This window comes from Lissotriton vulgaris, chromosome 2_1, assembly GCF_964263255.1.
Source record: "Lissotriton vulgaris chromosome 2_1, aLisVul1.2, whole genome shotgun sequence".
NCBI classification, from domain to species: Eukaryota; Metazoa; Chordata; class Amphibia; order Caudata; family Salamandridae; genus Lissotriton; species Lissotriton vulgaris.
The window spans coordinates 229,235,108-229,250,029 of record NC_141687.1 but is presented as its reverse complement, the minus strand read 5'-3'; the positions used below and the strand labels follow the sequence as shown (position 1 = coordinate 229,250,029).

General features: G+C 45.6%; 1 protein-coding gene and 1 pseudogene across 1 annotated transcript in view; both read right to left on the bottom strand.

Moving 5' to 3' along the window:
* Window positions 1-14,922, bottom strand: part of P2RX1 (purinergic receptor P2X 1) — a 574,124-nt gene that overhangs the window by 529,355 nt on the left and 29,847 nt on the right. The window lies entirely within an intron of this gene.
* On the bottom strand, window positions 3,564-5,372 carry LOC147729894 (uncharacterized; annotated as a pseudogene).

Genomic DNA, 14,922 nt, shown 5'->3' with positions numbered 1-14,922 from the left:
CAGCAACTGGACGGTTTTACGGACCTCATGGGTTACTTGGAGGTTCCCCTGACACCAGAGAAGACGCACGGTCCAGTACTGTGCTGTCATTTCTTGGTATAGAGCTCGACTCAGCGGCCATGGAAGCACGCCTACCGAAGGACAAGCAGTCGGGGATGTTGGCATTGGTAGGCGCCATGTTGAACAAGCGGAAAGTGACCGTGCGGAAGGTGCAGGTCTTGTTGGGGCACATGAATTTTGCGTGCCGCGTGGTGCGAGTGGGGCGGGCGTTTTGACGTTGCCTGGGACTGGCGTTGTCTGGCTTGACGCTGCTGCATCATCATTTGAGGTTGTCGGCGGGGATGAAGAAGGACTTGCGCATGTGTCAGACGTTTTTAGGGCACTTCAATGGGGTGCCCATGGCTCCACCCGAGGATTGGACAACCCTAGTCCCCTGTCCAAATTACTCAGATGGAGCAACGTTTGTAAAGATGGCAGCAGGTTTGCACACAGACGTTGTCACACATGACCAGTGTGCATAGCTGTTCCGTGTTCACGTTGCTGCATTTAGCCTAACACTGCCTAGTCCATGCTACCACTAGGATAGCTGGTCTATAAGGTTGACTTTACAACCATCACCATAAGGGTTGTTTGGACTGGTGCAAGGTGCTCACTAGAATAGTGAACATCATATACCAGGCCAACTTCTCACACTGCCGCCAAACGCCTCCCCCACCCCGTTGTGCACACCACCGCAGACCTACCCGGCCCCAACAGGCGGCCGATGGAACCCTCATTAATAATTGCTGAGAGTCATTCATGCCCGGAGTCCGGATGATGTTTGCCACGGAATTCGTGGTGGCCACGAGGCGGGCCGTAGGGCTGCACCACTCTCGCCTTGCACAGTGAGTAAGTGTTTTTCAAGTAACTGCTTTACAAGTGATTGATGTAATAGGGAAGCACACCAAGCAGCAGGGATCATGGCAGTTCGGTTAACGGGCGAAAGTAGGAGGGGGTCCAAGAGGCCCAACAGTAAAGTCACCCTTACTTAGCCTCTCCGCGTTCAGATGGACACCAAGGGTGCAGGGGCTTGACCCACCGTAAGTATAGGCCGATCGGAGGCGCTGCAGGTGGTAGATGGATGGAGCATTGGCCAGGCAGTACGGCATTCTTTGAGAAGATGGGAGGGAGCTGGGCCGGGTCAGTAGCAGGGAAAACAGCATTGAGCTGAAAACTGTAGATGCAGTTAGAGTCTACCTCCTTGGGGTACAGATCCAAAGGGGTTAAGCACAGCAACAAACGCACTGCAGCGATTTAAACAACCCTAGTCCCCTGTCCAAATTACTCAGATGGAGCAACGTTTGTAAAGATGGCAGCTGGTTTGCACACAGACGTTGTCACACATGACCAGTGTGCACAGCTGTTCCGTGTTCACGTTGCTGCATTTGATTTGACCTGAGTCATCCTTTTGCACATTTGCAGGCCTTGGTGAGGGGCACAGACCTCATGTCAGCCAATGCCCCACGCTCACCCTCATATCTGCCACATTCCAATGGCACCAGGCAGGTTCCTTGCCCCAGGCAACTTTGAGCAACAATAAAAATGCCAAGAAAACAGCAACTCTGGTGATTAATGGACCGCCTGGGTATCGTCAGAGTTTTGTCTAGTGTAAATTTTACACTGAGTAAAGGTTAATATGCTTGCTGCAAAGCTCGAGCACCGTGCAGATCACAGACATGCATATAATTTAAATAGTTCAGTGCCTTACTGCTTTTGTTGGAGAGATCCTTTTAATAGTTGAAATGTATACATTTAAAATCCTAATGTAGCACAGTGAGCTATAAACTGGTATGAAACAGCTGCATGCAAACTGCAAGGTATAGGTTTAAGAGTTAATTTCTCCCCAGACTTTCATTATCATAATGTTGCAAAATGGTAATTTGGGTAGAAATCAATTTTTATTAGTAAAGAGAACCCCCCAACCATAGTGGCATATTTTAAATTCTGAAATTCTGCTTCTTCAGACCAAGCACTCTTATACTATGCCTAGTGTAAATGACCTATGACTCCTTTCCTACACCTCTTATGTAACATTTCCTATACACTGCTTTACACACATATAACTCATTGTCTCTGTGTGATGTAAAGTGCTCTGACACCCTACACTGGTATGAGTAGCAGGTGCAATGGCTGCGGATTTCTTTTATGTCTGGAAGACAGGAGGAATCTCCAATTAATAGGCAGGTGATGTATTCTTTAAAATTAATTTACTTTGACCAAATTCAAAAACATTTTAGGTCATGAAGTAGAGAAACACTTTTCGGTTTCATCAAATTAAAACATAAAAAGTCAATTATTAAGAAGAGTATTCAAGAGAAACCTCTGCTATATTAATATGTACGGTCACGGACTACAAGGATGAGTGATATTATTTAAAATCAACTCAAGGGGCATAAAGCCAGAAAGGATGGCACCATCTGGAGCAGCGATAAGGTGCAGGTTGCATCAAATGCTCAATCAGTGCAAAGACATCTGAGAATAACACCTCCATTCATTGGCAAACACAGATTTTAGCAAGAGAATTCCGGAGTCCGACTCCTCAAAAAGCATCCAATCTAAAGATCTTTAAGCAACAAAACAATGGACGACTCTTGTATCTGCAACACTTATTTAAAGCTTTGTGCAATTGTGTTTCAGCCATAAGAAATTTTGATACTCAAATGTGCAAAAACGGAGATGGTAATTTTTAAATATTAATAAAAGCCGGTCTGTGATGCTTGAATCCCTCTTTCTTTATAAATTAAAAAAAAATCTATGATGGGGAACAGTATGAAGTCAACAAAAGAAAAATGAATTTAGCACAATTTACAGTGTCTCTATTTCTAAGGAACCCAAGCCATTCTGCGAATTGCGCCATCTTCATGTGGTTTAGTAGCATTAGATCATGCCTGCTCTTGACACAGTCCAGGTATTGCACCACATGACATGATGACTTGGCCATAATGTATGCTCTAAAGGTCAGATAGGATATGCTTAGTACAATATGGTTAGATAAGGGGAGAGGCTGTGGCACAATTGTTAGAGTGGCCGACTTAGAAACTGGTGAACTGGATTTGCGTCTCAGTGCAAGCTCACCATTCTGTGATTCTGGGCAAATCATTTAATCTCCCTGTGCCTAAAATGTAATGTGTCTGTAGTGCAACTGGTGCTCATTTAAGGCGTTCTGATACTTATAGGTCAAATTTGCACTATATAAAACAAAAAAATGTAAAACTTCTTTTTAAATAAATCTGGGCTCAATTCACAAAGGTAAACGTAGACTTGAAGTATAACTAGGCTTTTCTGTTTTCAGTTTCTATTTATGGTAAATTCTGGTGGGGTTTTTTCAGTGTTTTCCAGTGATTTCAATACCTCAAAAAAACAGTGCCTTTCAGTGGTTACTCATTTTCACGCCATAAAAACAACTGAAACGGTGTTTTACTGATGTTTATGGAACGCTGTGCTTTTTTTATTGCTTGCTTTCTTCATTGATGCATGGTATATAGACAGTGTACATACAGTGTATTTGAGGTCCAAATACATTTTTACAAGTCAAATGTATTGTAGTACACCATACAATATTTCTTCAGTGATTCTTTGGTCATTCACGCTTCTCTTTCCTTCCCATGTACACTTTTATTTGTGAAAAGACCCTCTCGACATTGGCACTTGAGACTGGCAACGCCAAAACAACCAGTACACAATTATCCAACTCTGGCCACTGACGTAGCTTTCCAAGCCAATACTGGTTCACCTGAAGGTTGACATTCTTTGGGCCAGGTTCTGCAACGTATGCGTTGAACTGGCTACCTATGCCCTCAGATGTATTAAAGCTATAAAAAATGAAGCTGTACTTTTCGAAATCTGGAGAAAATTTCCCTTTACGGAAGGGATCTAACACTTGTGCAGAGTACCAAAGTGAGGTTTCATTGACTTCAAATGCCATGGTTGGTGAAGGGACATTTCTATGCATCATAGCTAGCCATTTCTCATGCATTGTAAAATACAATTTTCTGAATTGGTCCTCAACACTTCCCTGCTTACCAAGTGGCAAGCATTCTAACAGGGAACATGTTGCAGTGCCAAAGTCACTAAAAGTGTCGCCTAGCCTACTCTTGAGGAGATGCTTGACATTTACACCAATTATGCTGAACACTTGGTAGACAAGGGTGTTTTCGAACTCTAGTTTTTGATTATGTCCACTACAGCAGTCACGTTTTCCTGTAAAAATCTAAGAATGCAGTACAGTGTAATTTTTTTGACATCACTATCAGTATGCACCCGACGATCCGCACATTTCTTGCCTTTTGCATCATCACTAAGCAAAAATTCAGTAAACGGTTGCCACATTGATAATATTGCATTCACTGCCTCTAGGACTGAGAACCACCGACTAAATGACACAGTTGGGATGACTCTTTCTTTGCTGCCACACAAAACACAAAATAAGAAATATTTGCATTTTAGTTCCCGCACATAAAGGAACAGTGCACCTGAATGGACTACAAAATCAATAGTATTCTTCATTAGCTCAGAAGATTGTAAAGATGCTTTCAGCATACCATCTAGCAAGTGGCAAGGATCTCGTACGGGGAAACACTTCAGCTCAGGTATTGCTTTTGACAGGTCATCACATAACTTTTTCATATAAGTAGCTGAATCGCTGCAAATACAAACAATATCACTCCACTCTTTGTTAAACTTGGTAAGAACTCTCTGCAGCAGCATTCCAAGTGGCAATGCATTGCATGTTTCCAGTACATCTAGATGTGCCATGATGGTACGTCTGTACCATCCATTTTTTGCATCACAAAGTGTGATTAGCACTGCCACTGCTGGGTCATCATGCATCTCTGGAGTTTCATCAATGGTAACAGAGATATTTACATCACCTTGGAGTAACTCTGAAATATGTTCAGAATATGCAAGGAACACAGTTAGGTATTTCTCATACATTTGTGTTGCATTTGGTAATGTTTTGCATGCTGGTGCACGCTTGCGGAACAGATTCCCAATCGGTCCATTGGTTTGGTGTAAGCTGGTTCCAGATTGCACTAGGGCACGTACAAATTCATGTTCCACATCCTTTTCTTCCTCACATTTTCTTTTGAAGCGTGTCATTGTCTCAGCAAGAGACATCTGGCATAGGCTGTCGCTATTAGTTGGGTCTTTCAATTTCAAGTGGGTCTTGGTGACAAAATGTTCAGCAATTCGACTAGCAGTCTTCCCAGTTACTATTGGGATAGTCACTTTGCAAAACCTGCAAATTAACATCTTTTGCCCACGCACTTCTTCAACCATGAAATATTTGTTTTCTGCACATAATTTTCTGCCGTCTTTATTCTGCGGGGCATGTTGTTCTGCGCAAACTAGATTAATAAAAAAAAAACACTTAGAAACCACTTGCGTATTATTGAGAAATTAATGCAAAAGACAACATTTTCATGGTCAGGTGACTGCTGTGCAAACAGGGAAGAGTGCACTTGTGTTTCAATGAGTAACAGAAACAACAAGTTCTGGTTACAGGAGCTTATAGGCTAAAAGCACCCCAGGGCAGGGGCGCAAAGCCTTGAGCTGTTGTTTTTTCCCTCAGAGATTTATATAGTGCTAACTTGACCTGATGCATTACACAAGGGCACATTCATTTTTGTTAGGGATGGGTAGATTACGTGATTTCCCCACACTCATAGGATGTTGAGCGTCATTGCTGAGACTCGAACCCCAACAACCAGATTTGAGGTTGACGCCTGAACCATTAGACTACATCCTCTCCTGCTGTTATTGTTAAGGTTTATGGACAAGTCTATGCTTTAAGTGTTTGAGTTTGTGAACTTGAAATCTTGCCATTGCAGTATCACAATGATTACAAAAACATGTTTGGTAAAAGAATGATAACTGGTTTGCTATTTCAGCAATCCAATTTTCTAACCTAGTTTACCGGGGCCATAACAAGCCCACTCAGTGTACCCCGTACACCCCACACACTCACACATACAAACCACCCTTTTACGGAATGAAAGTTAGTTCTGACCTTGGAAACGGGTAGGTGTATTCCCTTGTTGTAATGCTCACCGAGTTTATGAATTGCATAAACCCGAACTGGTGTCCGACAGGAGGGTCTCCCGAGAACACAATCTGGAATAGAGTAATGTCGGAAGCTTTTGTATTAAGTATCATCAGTTTGATGCACGTTCCAAGCTGCTTACTTCTCGGGCCTAAGTTGCAGTTTGGTCTGCAATGCTTTGGCTACATCAAGTGGCCAGGGGGTGCAACAGCAATGAAAATCAGTGACACTCTGCTTAACCCGAGTCACCTGATTTACATCCGGTAGGGTACTGTTGGGCAGAATCGGTTTTAACCGATTTCCAGGCAGCCTAAGTATAACTTTAGAACTGAAGTCTAAGGGGCTGATTATGAATTTGGTGGTCCATCAGACCACCAAACTCGCCATGGCGTAGCAGGAACCTCCGAACTGGTGGTCCGACTACCGCATTACGAGTGTCACAGTCCAACTGCCACAAGATTGCGGCAATCACTAAAGATCCGTGATCCCTCGGCGGTGCCACAGCGGTCTGTCCCATCAATATGCTGGTGGTGCCACGGCAGCAGCGCTAGCATATTATGAGTTTCCTCACATCCACAGTTTTCATGACAGTGAGCCTGCTGCCATGACACCCACCTCCTGAGGCACAGCCGGGAGTGAGCTCGTTATTTAGAAATTGCGTGTAAATACTTTAGTTATTCTGTTTTTAACTTGTACTCTGTTGCGAGCACTCGGTCCCCTTAAAACGACCTCAAGGAAAGAGCACGCGTAGCGGATCTATCGCTACAGCGCCTCTCCTCTGGTCGGTCGACGTCACTGGGGAAGCCCATAGGCCACGCCCATTACGGCCGGCCACGCCCCCCACAACTACGCGGAATAAAAGCGCTGTTTAGAAAGCGCGACGCCCTTGACACCCACCTCCTGAGGCACAGCCGGGAGTGAGCTCGTTATTTAGAAATTGCGTGTAAATACTTTAGTTATTCTGTTTTTAACTTGTACTCTGTTGCGAGCACTCGGTCCCCTTAAAACGACCTCAAGGAAAGAGCACGCGTAGCGGATCTATCGCTACAGCGCCTCTCCTCTGGTCGGTCGACGTCACTGGGGAAGCCCATAGGCCACGCCCATTACGGCCGGCCACGCCCCCCACAACTACGCTGAATAAAAGCGCTGTTTAGAAACGCGACGCCCTTGACACCCACCTCCTGAGGCACAGCCGGGAGTGAGCTCGTTATTTAGAAATTGTGTGTAAATACTTTAGTTATTCTGTTTTTAACTTGTACTCTGTTGCGAGCACTCGGTCCCCTTAAAACGACCTCAAGGAAAGAGCACGCGTAGCGGATCTATCGCTACAGCGCCTCTCCTCTGGTCGGTCGACGTCACTGGGGAAGCCCATAGGCCACGCCCATTACGGCCGGCCACGCCCCCCACAACTACGCCTTACGCCCTTACAAAGCATGTGCAAAGACTGGACGCGCAGCGGACGTGCGCAGCGGGCGCGCCGATGGCGCGCCGAAGGCGCACCTAAGGCAAGCCCGTCTGCGCCCGTCCGCGCCCAGCCGGGCCCAGGGGCCAGAGACTATGGCCAAAAAACGACTTACTCAGCAGAGGAACTCGCCTCCCTCAGACCTTTATCTCACCTCTGCCCTCCCATCGCTCCTCATATCCGGAGACGTACGGCCATGTATGGTATTTCACAAGACATGGCAGCCCATCCAATTGATATGCCCCGCATCGCCCTACCGGTTAATAGCTCCCAGACAAAGTTACGGTGCAAATACCTCAACACCAGATCTATGGTTAAGCACCAAACTGATATCTTTCTACTACTCTCCACTGACAAACCAGATATCCTCCTAATTACAGAGACCTGGCTCTCCCAGGACTCATTACCAGACATCCTCGCTGCACTCCCCTCCGATTACTATATTCTAGTGGAGAACCGTCCGATGGGTAAGAGGGGAGGGGGAGTGGCAGCTATTATCCGCAAAGAGCACAAATTCTCACAACTGCCCTCTCTTATTCTGAATGATACAGAGAACATAGTAATGAAAATGGATACAACTGGGGGGTCACTAGTACTTGTCTTGATTTATAGACCTCCCCAAACCATGACTACCTTCCCTATGTTGCTAGCAGAACAGATGGCACACTTGGTGACTAAATACCCAAATGTACTTCTGGTTGGGGACTTAAATTACTGGTTCGACAACACTACGCGTGACCCTCAGGCACTGGAAGTCTCAGAGCTACTCTCTAACATTAATCTTACACAGCATATACATGTAGCTACGCATGAGAAAGGCCACACGCTAGACCAAATTTGGTCGTATAATCTCTCCTGTACATTAACTTCTATAACGCCTTGCATTTGGTCTGACCATGCTACTATCCAGTTCATGCTAACTATCGATGGCTATATAAAAAATCCACCTCTGGCGGGCGGCGAAACCAGGAAATGGAAAGCCACAGATTTACCTGCCTTTATTGCAACACTGGCATCTACGGTACCATTGTCCGGAAAGGAGGTAAACTTAAATCTTATGGAAGAGGACATTACACACTGGCTCTCAGAGGCAACTGACTCTCATGCTCCTCTCACAAAATTTACACGTGCACGTACCAGAGATGCACACAAATGGTTTACCTCGGATCTCAAACATCTAAAGCTCGAGGTACGCCAAAAAGAGAGGAAATGGAGAACAAAATATAAACCTCAAGACAAGGAGGAATATATTATAGCCCGGAGGAAATATATGAAGCTTATCCTACAAAGCAAAATTAACTACTTCTCTGGAAAAATTCTAAACTCCCAAAACAAAACAAAGGAAACTTTTAACATTGCAAATGACCTGTGTAACAGTGAAAGGACTGTGCTTCCCCTGGCGACCTCACAAGAGCTTTGTGACTCCTTGAATGACTTTTTTATAGAGAAAATCGCCACTATTAAAAAGGGCATTCAAGGTCTCTCTAATAGGGAACCTATTGAAGATATCTACTTCAATCCAACCACACTAGACACACTCCCCCCCATCGATGAGAAGACTCTGTTTGAACTTCTTTCACGTGTCAAATCAGGCTCGCCTTTTGACAGCTGTCCCCCTCACATTTTAAAGGAAGTGTGTCTAGCAATCCCATCAGCAATTCTTCCCCTCCTGAACGAATCACTCAACCAGGGCAAAGTCCCTGACGGGTTTAAAAACGCCACCTTGATTCCACTATTAAAAAAACCAGGAGCTGATCCCTTAACTTTAGTTAATTATAGACCCATTTCCCTTCTTCCTTTTTTTTCGAAGCTTCTGGAGGCACATGTCTCCAGATGTCTCTCCAATTTCATTGAAAGCTCTGAATACTTGGAACCAAACCAAGCAGGATTCCGGCCATGTCACTCCACGGAAACTGTAATTCTGGCTGTTCAAGACAAACTAAGATCTAATGCTGACAAAGGCATCCACCAGGCCCTGGTGCTCCTTGATTTGTCGGCCGCGTTCGACACGGTTGACTATAACATCTTGATCAACCGTGTCGAACAGGCCGGCCTCAGGGGCCCTGCTCGGAACTGGATTGCCTCTTTTATCACAAACCGCACACAATCGGTGCGTTTGGGATCATTTACAGCCCCCAAGATGTCATCGACCTGTGGTGTTCCCCAAGGTTCATCACTTTCCCCCTTATTATTTAACCTTTACCTCCGCCCACTGATTCATTCCTTAAAAAATTATAACTTAACCCTATTTAATTATGCTGACGATCTTCAGCTGATCATCCCTCTAAACTCCCCAAACTCCGCAACCGAATGCTCAGCCATAATGTCACACATACAAAAGTGGATGACCTATAACCATCTTAAACTGAACCCAGGCAAGACAGAATTGATCTTGCCTGGGGAAAGTGGACTGAGCTGGGGGCAACTGTGCTGGCCAACAGACATGGGATCCCCCCCAACAAAGACCCAATCGGTAAAAAGCCTGGGGATTACACTCAATGAGGATCTATCCCTCAAAGGACAGGTGGCAACGGTAGTCTCTGCTAGTTTCTACCAACTTAGGAAGATTAGAAAGATCGCCCATCTCTTAACACATTCTGCACTTGTTCAAGTGGTGATTGCCCTTGTTCTCTCCCGGTTAGATTTTTCAAACAGTCTCTATTTAGGTCTTCCGGTGGGACTACTAAAACGCCTACAGATTGTCCAAAACCAGGCGGCAAGACTGATTTGGAAACAACCAAAGTGGCAATCAATTAGAGCTGGGTTAGAAAAACTTCACTGGCTGCCAGTGGCCCAGCGGATTGCTTTTAAAGCAGGATGTATCACCTTTAGGGCGCTCCATGACTATGGCCCTAGATTTATTAGGCAATCTATTACCAACTACGCACCTTCGCGCAACTACGCTCTAAACATCTACTTCTTGCAAATGTCTCCTCATTTAAAAAAAAACGCCAGGGCGGCAGCTGTTTTCACCATCTGGCTGCCTCCTTCTGGAATGCTCTCCCCCTTTATATTAGACAGAGCAAGGATCTACTGACGTTCCGAAAATCTTTAAAAACTTGGTTATTCCAACAGGCCTATGCTTAAGAATGGTGTTGTTGTCTTGATTCTATAGCGCCAAGAAACCCAAGGGTGTACGTGTGCTCAACAAATGACTATTAAGATAAGATAAGGGGGCCCTACAGAGCCCCCTGTTGCCTATAGGCCAGGGGATCCATTCAGGGGGGCACACAGTATTCCCCCAGTCTGCATGCACCCTCAGTTCAGGCAAAACATGGACTTCACAGTCTATGTGTGCAGGAACGTGTTTTGGCCTCCCATTTTGGTTGGTGCCTTTTTAATAGACACTACCGTGGGACCACCAAAGTACTGCCCACCAGATCAGGAATTAACTTGTAGTCTGACAGGCAGTCTGGGGCTGAGTTTCACAGTATGGAAAGGGGACTGTGGCATAGCAGCACACTCCCACACCGCCAAACTCGTAAGCATGCCCTAAGTTTAGGCCTAAAGTCTAATTTTAGACTTGGAGTCTAAGTTTAGGCTTCAAGCCTAAACTTAGACTTTAGATCTAAACTTAGACTTCAGGTCTAAGTTTACCTTTGTGAATCGGGCCCTTTCTGTTCTCTGTCTCAGAGACAGTGTACTCCCTGAACCTTAATGCGACAAGCTTGGCATCTCTGATAGAAATCAGAAGAGAATCATCAATGATATATGACAGATCGAGATGTACAGTAGCATTTCTGATGTAAGGCACACAACTAACAAGGTGGGCATTGGGATTTTTATTTACATTCCTTCTATTTCCCTTGTTGCCACCGTGTATGGAATAATAGCATCAACAATATAGCAAAACACAGTTTCCTGATGGCATATGAAAGTTGAATTATAAACCCAAATTATTATTTTTGTTAAAAACAGTTACTAAGGTTTGTAGTTGTTGTGTAGAAGTAGCTCCTCAAATACTAGCCCCATTAATAGCTACGGCAATGGTCGTGGCCTTCAATACCTTCAAAACTGATGGAATGTGCACAGTGCCCCATCAGAAGATAAAATAATTAGCTCTCCTAATCTTACTAGGATCTCTAATAGAAAAATAATACAGCTCTGTAATGGATTTAACTTGCTCAGTCAGCTAGTTCTTAAGTTACATGTGTTTACATTTAGGCATAGGGCGACCCATTGCCATGAATTTAGGTTTGGCTGAGCAATATAGAAAGTTGTAGTTGGAGTCCCTTTGGGGTTTGGGACAAAAGAACCATGTCACTAGCATAAAATAGAAGCGCAACCGCCTTCGACCCACCCTCAGAGGATTTGATTCTCATTTTATTGCAGTAACTGTAGTTCAAGTTCATTAATATAAAGTGTAAACAAAAAAGGGGCCAAAACACACCCTTGCCTCACACCTGTAACTGCATTGAAATGTGAGGTACCTCCACTTCCAGATACCAAAGGGGATGATGGACGGAGTGCTTTGAGCAAATCAAACACTCACCCCAGTCAACTGATCTAGGTTTAATCCATCATCCTTCTTTAGCTCACTCCACCACCCTAGTTCAGACATGGCCATATGCAAATCAGTCTGACCCTGTGCCTCATGAGAACAGTCCAGCCCGAACCGCCAAGCCATGTCTTCCCTGGACCGGAAACAAGCATCCTGGGACCGGTTTCGTATTCATAATCCTCATAAGCCAGGCTATCTTGAATCCAGTGGTTGAGTGAGCAAGGAACCCACATCCGGGCATACCCTGCCAACTCACGGCAAACAAAGCGATACCAAAGGGGATGATGGACGGAGTGCTTGAGCAAATAAAACACTCACCCCCAGTCAACTGATCTGGGTTTAATCCATCATCATTCTTTAGCTCACTCCACCACCCCAGTTCGGACATGGCTATATGCAAATCAGTCTGACTATTTGCCTCATGGGAACAGTCCAGCCCGAACCTCCAAGGCATGTCTTCCCAGGACCGGAAACAAGCATCCTGGGACCGGTTTCGGATTCATAATCCTCATCAGCCAGGCTATCTTGAATCCAGTGGTGGAGTGAGCAAGGGACCCACGTCTGGGCATACCCTGCCAACTCAGGACAAACAGAGCAATACCAAAGGGGATGATGGACGGAGTGCATGAGCACATCAAACACTCACCCCCAGTCAACTGATCTGGGTTTATTCCATCATCATACTTTAGCTCACTCCACCACCCTAGTTCAGGCAATGCATATGCGAATCATTCTGACCCTGTGCCTCATGGGAGCAGTCCAGCCCGAACCGCTAAGCTATCCTGGCTGATGAGGGCTGACAGCCCAAAACCAGTCCTAGGATGCTTGTTTCCAGTCTAGGGAGGACCTGGCTTGGCAGTTCGGGCTGGACTGTTCCCATGTGGCACAGGGTCAAGACTGATTTGCATATGGCTGAGTTTAAATTGGAATGGCATGGTGAGCAAAAAAACAATGGATTTAGGCCCAGATCTCTGTACTCTCTGTACTCTCTGTACATAGAGCAAACTATGTCACCAAGCGGAAACAATATATTCTCGCCATTCGAGATGCGAAAAGAGCATTCTTCACGCAACGAATCCATGAAAACCACAACTCCGCAAAAGAGTTGTTCAAAATTGTAAAGGAGCTCAGTAATCCATCCAGCACCTCACAAACCCTCACCCCCTCAACCGAGGCCTGTGAACGTATCAGCACTTTCTTTTCTGAAAAGATTAATAAAATTTACTCTACCTTCACCCCCTCTCATTCCCCTATCCTACCTGACAACCCTGACGAAAATTTGCCAACATCTGACAAAGACAATGTCCATCCAGACACAGGCAATTCCCCACGTCTAACCAATTTTCAACCACTTTCCGAAAACGAGGTATTATCGGTTCTCAAAACAATCAAATCCGGCTCTCCTGCAGACCCATGTCCCCATTTTGTGTTTTCCAAAATTGCACCGACACTCTGTCCTTTCATCACCAAACTCTTCAATCAGTCCCTCACCACTGCGTCTTTTCCAGAAACCTGGAAACACGCATCTGTAACCCCCCTCCTGAAAAAAGCCGGATCCGACATCCTTAACCCGGAGAATTACAGGCCAATTTCCCAGCTCCCTTACCTCTCTAAGGCCTTGGAGAAAATGGTTAACATACAACTATCCAGATACTTGGAAGACAACTCACTTCTGGACTCCACCCAGACCGGCTTTAGAGCCAACAACAGCACCGAAGCAACGTTGCTGGCAGTGTCGGACAGTGTCAGATGCATCACAGATCAAGGGGGATCTGTAGCTCTGATACTGCTAGACCTGTCAGCAGCGTTTGACACGGTATCACACGACTGCCTACTAAACATCCTCCGGAGCAAAGGAGTGCAATCTACAGCGTTAAGATGGATCAAGTCATTCCTTAGCAACCGCACCCAAGCAGTGCACATGGGCCAATTTCATTCAAAACCCTGTCCCATCGGCTGTGGGGTCCCACAAGGGGCCTCACTAAGCCCCACTCTCTTTAATGTCTATGTTTCATCTCTGGCCGACATTGGAAGAAAGTGGGGCATCGGCATATGTTCCTATGCCGATGACACACAGCTGATGGTGACAATGGATGAAGGATCGGAAACAACTAAGAAAAAACTACACAGCTGCCTCTCCGAAATGGCAGAATGGATGCGCAACCACTGCCTAAAACTAAATGCCGGAAAATAAGAGATACTACTGTTCGGAGGAGCCAAACTATCATGGAACGACACGTGGTGGCCACCGTCACTGGGATCAGCCCCCATCCCGAAACAGTACGCCAGAAACTTTGGTATCATGATGGACGACGCACTGTCCATGAAGGACTACATACGCATACTCTGGGGCAAAGGCTTTGCAATTCTCAAACTCCTGGCCAAAATTTTCTCTTGGATACCTCTGGATTGTCGACGCACAATCACCCAGGCCCTCCTGGTCAGCCGCCTGGATTACGGCAATGCCTTGTTCGAAGGGATGAACGAGCAACTGTTCTCCCGCCTACAGGTCCTACAAAACCAGGCGGCTAAACTGGTCTGTAACAAAGGCAAGCGAGATTCGGCATCCGCATGCCTTAAAAAACTTCACTGGTTACCAATGCGTCAGAGGGCCACCTTCAAACTACTCTGCCACGCGCACAGAGCCCTCCACAAAACAGGCCCTACCATCCTGCAAGGGAAAATTTAATTCTATATCCCCAACAGGAATCTAAGATCCAACAATTCAGCCCTGGCGAAATCCAAGCGCATCTACAAGGCAAGGACAGGCGGACGCGCCTTCTCACACCTGGCGGCTAAAAGATGGAATGAGTTACCTGTGGACCTCAGACACACCACAAACTACCTTCAATTCCGCCAAAAATTAAAAACCCACCT